Below are 8,268 nucleotides of genomic sequence, written 5' to 3'. Positions count from 1 at the left end.
AAACAAACAGAGATCATTCTGTCATTTTTGAGATTGCATCCAAGTTTTGCATTTCGGACTCTTTTGTTGACCACGATGGCTACTCCATTTCTTCTAAGGGATTCCTGCCCGCAGTAGTAGATATAATGGTCATCTGAGTTAAATTCACCCATTCCAGTCCATTTTAGTTTGCTGATTCCTAGAATGTTGATGATCACTCTTGCCATCTCCTGTTTGACCACTTCTAATTTGCCTTGATTCATGGACTTAACATTCCAGGTTCCTATGCAATATTGCTCTTTACAGCATCGGACCTTGCTTCTATCACCAGTCACATCCACAACTGGGTATTGTTTTTGCTTTGGCTCCATCCCTTCATTCTTTCTGGCGTTACTTCTCCACTGATCTCCAGTAACATTTTTGGCACCTACTGACCTGGGGAGCTCCTCTTTCAGTATCCTATCATTTGGCCTTTTCATACTGTTCATGGGGTTCTCAAGGCAAGAATACTGAAGTTGTTTGCCATTCCCTTCTCCAGTGGACCACATTTCTGTCAGACCTCTCCACCATGACCTGCCCGTTTTGGGTGGCCCCACACAGCATGGCTTAGTTTCATCAAGTTAGACAAGGCTGTAGTCCTAGTGTGATCAGATTGACTAGTTTTCTGTGATTATGGTTTCAGTGTGTCTGCCCTCTGATGCCCTCTTGCAACACCCACCGTCTTACTTGGGTTTCTCTTACCTTGGACGTGGGGTATCTCTTCATGGCTGCTCCAGCCTAGCGCAGCCACTGCTCCTTACCTTGGAGGAGGGGTATCTCCTCAGGGCTGCCCCTCCTGACCTTGAATGTGGAGTAGCTCCTCTCGGCCCTCTCGCAGCCACCGCTTCTTGGACGTGGTGTAGCTCCTCTCAGTCGCCGCTCCTGACCTTGGGCGAGGGATAGCTCCTCTTGGCCATGCTTCTGCACGGTCCAGAACGTTTGCTAATAAGAAAAAACTATATATATATATAGATGTGTATATGTATATATATATATATATATTTGATCTTTATTTCTGGCACAGAGCCCCTAAAACCCTTGGAATTTTCTAAGCAGTAAGAGCAATAATGTCTTGATAGTTACAACAAGTTCCTTTCAGTCACACTTGAGTTAATGTTAATGAGGTGACTTTTGGAAAGCAACCAAAGATGGAGGCTGGTTGCAGGGGAAACTAACCATGTGATTGGAGGGCTGGAACTTTCATTCCTGCACTCCTGACCTTGAGGCGAGTGAGACTGGAGACTGAATCAGGTGTTAATAGCAGTGATCTAATCAATCATGTTTATGTAATAAAGCCTCAGTCGAAAACCCAAGAGAATGGGGTTCAGAGAACTTTGAGGTTGGTGAAAATGTCGAGGTACTGGGACAGTGTGAGCCATGGAAACTCCGTGTCCATCCCGCACACTTGCCCTGCTCATCTCTTCCCTCTGGGTGTTCAGCTGGATCCTTTATCACATCCGTTTATGATAAACTGAATAACAATATGTAAACTGTTTCTCAGAGTTCTGCGAGCCTCTTTAGCAAATTATTTGAACTGAGTAGGGGGTGGTGGTGATTTATAGCCAGTGTATCAGAAGCCTCTTGATGAAGGTGAAAGAGAGTGACAAGGCTGGCTTAAAACTCAACATTCAAAAAGCTAAGATCATGGCATCCGGTCCCATCACATCATGGCGAATAGATGGGGAAACAGTGACAGAATTCATTTTCTTGGGCTCAAAAATCAATGCAGACAGTGACTGTAGCCATGAAATTAAGAGATGCTCGTTCCTTGGGAGAAAACTATGGCAAACCTAGACAGCATATTAAAAAGCAGAGACATTACTTTACCGAGAAATGTTTGTCTAGTCAAAGCTAAGGTTTTTCCAGTAGTCATGTATGGATATGAGAGTCGGACTGTAAAGAAGGCTCAGCGCCAAAGAACTGATGCTTTTGAACTGTGGTGTTGGAGAAAACCCTTGAGAGTCCCTTGGATTGCAGGGAGATTAAACCAGTCAATCCTAAAAGAAATCAACCCTGAATATTCATCAGAGGGACTGATGCTAAAGCTGAAGCTCCAATACTTTAGCCACCTGATTAGAAAAGATCTTGATGCTGGGAAAGATTGAGGGCAGGAGGAGAAGGGGATGACAGAGGATGAGATGACCGGATGGTATCACCCACACTATGGACATGAGTTTGAGCATGTTCCAGGAGATGGCAAAGGACAGGGAAGTCTGGTGTGCTGCAGCCCATGGGGCTGCAAAGAGTTGGACACAACCAAGCCACTGAACACAGCAAATCAGAAACAGAGGCAACTGGACTTCTGATTGGCATCTGGGGTGGGGAGGTGCACTCTTATGAGACCGAGCCCTGGAATTGTGGGATATGATACTGGCCCTAGGTAGATACTGTCAGAATTGAATTAATTTCTTGGTAGCGTTGGAAAAAAAACATATTGGAATCAGTGCCATAATTGGACTACCATCTCAATCCAGTTTTCCTCAACTGACTTAAAAAGACTGCTCGAGTCTTAGTCTTTTCAACAATGCTGTTGAAACAACTGGATACACATATGCACAAAAAGGAGTCTCAATCTATATCTCACACTTTATATAAACTAACTCAAAATTAGTTAAAAATGGATCATGTGGACCACTTTACGTATGGATCATACGTAACACATAAAATGATAAAACTTCTAGAAGAAAGCATAAGAAAAATCTGTGACCTTAATTAGGTAAGGAGTTTTTCAGATATAATACCAGAGCATGATTCATAAAAGAAAAAATGATAAATTAGATATTATCAAAATTTAAAACTTTTCTTCTACAAATTACACTGTTAGTAGAATACAAGCCACAGATTGGGGAAAAATATTTGCAAATCACATTTTTTACAAAGGAATATCTATCCAGAATATATAGAGAACCCTTAAAACTCAACAATAAGGCAACAAACACCAACTAAAATATGGACATAAGATTACAATAGACATTTCTCCAAAGGAGATATAGGGATGGCAAATAAGCATATGAAAATGTGTTCACTATCATTACTCTTTAGGGAAATGTTAAAACCACAGTGGAATACTACTACAAACTTGTTAGAATGGATAGAAAAATATTTTTATATATGGCAATATTATCAAGTGGTGATGAGCTTGTAGAACAACAGAAATATTGCCAGCAATACAGCCACTTTGGAAAACAGTTGGGCGATTGCATATAAAGGTAAACATATACCTACCATACAACCCAACAATCCCACTTTCCTTGGCTTAAGAAAAATGGAAACATATTCATGCTAAAATGTGTACACGAGTGTTTACAGCAACTTTATTCAAAATCACCAAAAACTGGAGCAACCCAAATGTTCTTTAACCGGTAAATGGATAAACAAACTCTGGTATCTCCATGAGGGGGTCCCAGGTGGCTCAATGGTAAAGAATCCACCTGCCAATGCAGGAGACGCAGGAAAGTGGGGTTCAATCCCTCTGTTGGGAAGGTCCCCTGGAGAAGGAAATGGCAACCCACTCCAGTATTCTTGCCAGGAAAATCCCTTGGAAAGAGAAGCCGGGATGGCTGCAGTCTACGGGGTCGCAGAGTGGGACACAGCTGAGCATGCGCGCACGCACAGTACCTCTGCGGAGTGGAGTACTAGTTGACAACAGAAAGGAACAAAGTCCTCGTTGCTGTACAATGCGGATCAGTCTTAACTGAATTTTGCTAAGTGCAAGAAGTCAGATTCAAAAGGTTACATACTACATGATTCCATTAAATGACATTCTGGAAAATGTTTATAACTTTAGGGACAAAAAACAGATCAGTGATTGCCAGGGTTAGTGCTGGGGAGAGAGACTGACCGTGAAGGGGGCAGGACAAAGGAGATTTTGGAGTAATGCAGTTATTCTGTATCATGTCTGCAGTGATGGATACACAACTCTGTGCCTTTGTTGAGACCTATTGCAGTGCACACCAAGAAAAGTGAATGTTACTGTATGCACATTAAAAAAAAAAATAGCCAGAGTATTGGAGGAACTCAAAACGGAATACTCTGATATATAAAATTGTATGTAAATGTACCATACACCTATGCTAAAGGGGATGGGAAAGAAAAGAACCAAAGTTAAGTAATGTTAGAAAGCAATTTTGACTGGATACAACAAGAGAACGGACAAAAAAGACCATACAGGCGTTGTACTCTAGTCAGGAAATCTGCTTCTCACAGGGCTATGCCTTAGCGCTTCTGCAGCTGCCTCGGGGGTGGCTCGCCCTGGAGTCTAACACTCGTTATCCACAGCAGTCAGGATCTGCAAGTGACTGAGGACACTGCCTTAGCAAACCCTGAGCCGCTGCGCCTCCAGAAATACAGGGTTAGCTTCCTGAGAGGACCTAGTCACCACATCTTCGTCAACCAGTCAACATGTGACTTTGTTTTATATGTGTTTTTGATTAAAGAAACCTTATTAAATTATATCGTTGATTCAATACCAATGAGCTCATGATCAGCAACGCCACAACGCGTGCCTGAGGGAAGCTCATCTAACACCCATGTTTTCCGCATAAGGTGCGGCACGGCTTCGCCTGCTCATCAGCACCAGACGGCACCTCAGCACTGTGCCTGGGGACCACGGTAAACAGCAATACCATCGACGAAGGGCGCAAAGACGAGGAGCGTGCGGCACTAAATGGACCATGAAAAGGGCCCTTGTTTACAGGAGAAGAGTAGATGCAACCAGGCAGAGAGGCGCCTCATTTCACCTCAGAACACATGCCTCTGGCAACTCAACTTGCTCCCCACTCTGCGCACAATTGACAAAACACCCTGATCATTGATTTGCGGGTGAGGAATAAATTTTAGCGAGAACGAGAATTTGCAATATAGAATCCACAGTTGTTGCTGTTCTTGTTCAGTTGCTCAGTCGTGTCTGACTCTGTGATGCCATGGACTGCAGCACACCAGGCTTCCCTGTCCTTCACCATATCCCGGAGTTTGTTCAAACTCGTGTCCATTGAGTCGATGAGATCATCCAACCATCTCATCGTCTGTCATCCCCTTCTCCTGCTTTCAGTCTTTCCCAGCACCAGGGTCTTTTCCAATGAGTCTGCTCTTTGCATCAGGTGGCCAAAGTACTGGAGCTTCAGCTTTAGCATCAGTCCTTCCATTGAACACCCAGGACTGATCTCCTTTTAAGATGGACTGGTTGGATCTCCTTGCAGTCCAAGGGACTTTCAAGAGTCTTCTCCAACACCACAGTTCAAAAGCATCAATTCTTCGGGGCTCAGCTTTCTTTATGGTCCAACTCTCATATCCATACGTGACCACTGGGAAAATTATAGTTTGACTGGATGGACATTTGTCCACCAAGTAATGTCTCTGCTTTATAATATACTGTCTAGGTTGGTTATAACTTTCCTTCCAATGAGTAAGCATCTTTCAATTTCATGGCTACAGTCATTTCCTGCAGTGATTTTGGAGCCCAAGAAAAGAAAGTCTGTCACTGTTTCCATTGTTTTCCAATCTATTCACCATGAAGTGATGGGACCGGATGCCATGATTTTCATTTTTCAAATGCTGAGTTTTAAGCCGGGTTTTTCACTCTCCTCTTTCACTTTCATCAAGAGACTCTTCAGTTCTTTTTCACTTTCTGCCATAAGGGAGGTGTCGTCTGCGTATCTGAGGTTATTGATATTTTCCCCAGCAATCTTGATTCCAGCTTGAGCTTCATCCAGCCCAGCATTTCACCTGATGTACTCTGCATAGAAGTTAAGTAAGCAAGGTGACAATATACAGCCTTGATGTACTCCTTTCTCAATTGGGAACCAGTCCATTGTTCCATGTCTAGTTCTTACTGTTGCCTTGTGACCTGCATACAGATTTCTCTGGAGACTGATAAGGTGGTCTGGTATTCCCATCTCTTGAAGAATTTTCCACGGTTTGTTGTGATCCACACAGTCAAAGGCTTTGGCATAGTCAATGAAACAGATGTTTTTCTGGAATTCTCTTGCTTTTTCTATGATCCAACAGATGTTGGCAATTTGATCTCTGATTCCTCTGCCTTTTCTAAACCCAACTTGAACATCTGCAAGTTCTCGGTTCACGTACTGTTGAAGCCTGGCTTGGAGAATTTTGAGCATTACTTTGGCTAGCATGTGAGATGAGTGCAATTGTGCGATAGTGTTGCAGGAAGGAGGACACCTTCCAGGGCCCGAAACTGGGCTCTTGTCTAACACTCGGAAATGAATTGTCTGAGAAGACACACGTGCTGACAAAGCTAGAGATTTTATTGGGAAAGGGCACCTGGGTGGAGAGCAGTAGGGTAAGGGAACCCAGGAGAACTGCTCTGCCGTGTGGCTCGCAATGTCGGGTTTTATGGTGATGGGGTTAGTTTCCGGGTGGTCTTTGGCCAATCATTCTAATTCAGAGTCTTTCCTGGTGGCGCATGCATCGCTCAGCCAAGATGGATGCTAACGAGAGGGATTCTGGGAAGTGGACGGACACACGGTGTCTCCTTTCGACCTTTCCCGGACTCCTCCTGTTGGTGGTGGCTTTGGTGGCTTATTAGTTCCATATTCCTTATCAGAATCTCCTGTCATAAAACAACTCATGCAAATGGTTACTATGGTGCCCGGCCAGGGTGGGCGGTTTCAATCAGTATGCTTCCCCTAACAGTAGTTTGAACATTCTCTGGCATTGCTTTTCTTTTGGGATTGGTATGAAAATTGACTTTTTCTAGTCCTGCGGCCACTGCTGAGTATCCCAAACTTGCTGGCCTATTGAGTACAGCACTTTCACAGCATTATCTTTTAGGACTTGAAATAGCTCAACTGAACTTCCATCACCTCCATTAGCTTTGTTCGTGGTGATGCTTCCTAAGGCCCACTTGACTTTGCATTCTAGGTTGTCTGGCTCTAGGTGAGAGATCACACCATCATAGTTATCTGGGTCATGAAGATGTTTTTCGTATAGTTCTTCAGTGTATTCTTGCCACCTTTTCTTAATATCTTCTGCTTCTGTTAGGTCCATGCTGCTGCTGCTGCTAAGTTGCTTCAGTCGTGTCCAACTCTGTGCGACCCCAGAGATGGCAGCCCACCAGGCTCCCCCGTCCTTGGGATTCTCCAGGCAAGAACACTGGAGTGGGTTGCCATTTCCTTCTCCAATGCATGAAAGTGAAAAGTGAAAGTGAAGTCGCTCAGTCGTGTCTGACTCTTAGCGACCCCATGGACTGCAGCCCACCAGGCTCCTCCATCCATGGGATTTTCCAGGCAAGAGTACTGGAATGGAGTGCCATTGCCTTCTCCTTGTTAGGTCCATACTGTTTCTGTATTTTATTGTGCCCATTTCTGCATGAAATGTTCCCTTGGTATCTCTAATTTTCTTGAAGAGATCTCTAGTCTTTCCCATTGTATTGTTTTCCTGTGTCTTGTTTTTGCTGCCTGTATAGAGCTTCTCCATCTTTGGCTGCAAAGAATATAATCAATTTGATTTCGGTATTGACCATCTGGTGATGTCCATGTGTAAAGTCGTCTCTTGTGTTGTTGAAAGAGGGTGCTTTTGCTGTGACTAGTGTGTTTTCTTGGCAAAACTTTGTTAGCCTTTGCCCTGCTTCATTCTGTACTCCAAGGCCAAACTTGCCTGTTACTCCAGGTATCTCTTGACTTCTTGCTTTTGCATTCCAGTCCCCTATGATGAAAAGGACATCTTTTTTTGGTGTTAGTTCTAGAAGGTCTTGTAGGTCTTCACAGAACTGTTCAATTTCAGCTTCTTTGGCATTTGTGGTTGGGGCATAGACTTGGATTACTGTGATATTGAATGGTTTGCCTTGGAAACGAACAGAGATCATTCTGTCATTTTTGAGACTGCACCCAGCTACTGCATTTCAGACTCTTTTGTTGACTATGATGGCTACTCCATTTCTTCTAAGGGATTCTTGCCCATAGTAGTAGACATAATGGTCATCTGAATTAAATTCGCCCATTCCAGTCCATTTTAGTTCACTGATTCCTAGAATGTTGATGTTCACTTTTGCCATCTTCTGTTGCTTGAGATCTAGGCCTCAGTTTACTCAGACTGATATGACCAAAATGCCAGAAAGAACTTCTCAATAGCTAGAGCCTTGGGTTCAGCCTTGGACCTCCCTCCCTTCCCTCCTAACTCCCTAGGTGATCTCATCCACTCTCATTACGATCTATACGGTACCATCTCTCATCATCTATATGGTACCATCTCTCTATCTATATGCAGGTTTATACCTCCAGCCCGGACCTCTTT

The sequence above is a fragment of the Ovis canadensis genome, chromosome 12 (genome assembly GCF_042477335.2).
Source record: "Ovis canadensis isolate MfBH-ARS-UI-01 breed Bighorn chromosome 12, ARS-UI_OviCan_v2, whole genome shotgun sequence".
Lineage (NCBI taxonomy): Eukaryota > Metazoa > Chordata > Mammalia > Artiodactyla > Bovidae > Ovis > Ovis canadensis.
This window is presented reverse-complemented; position numbering follows the sequence as displayed.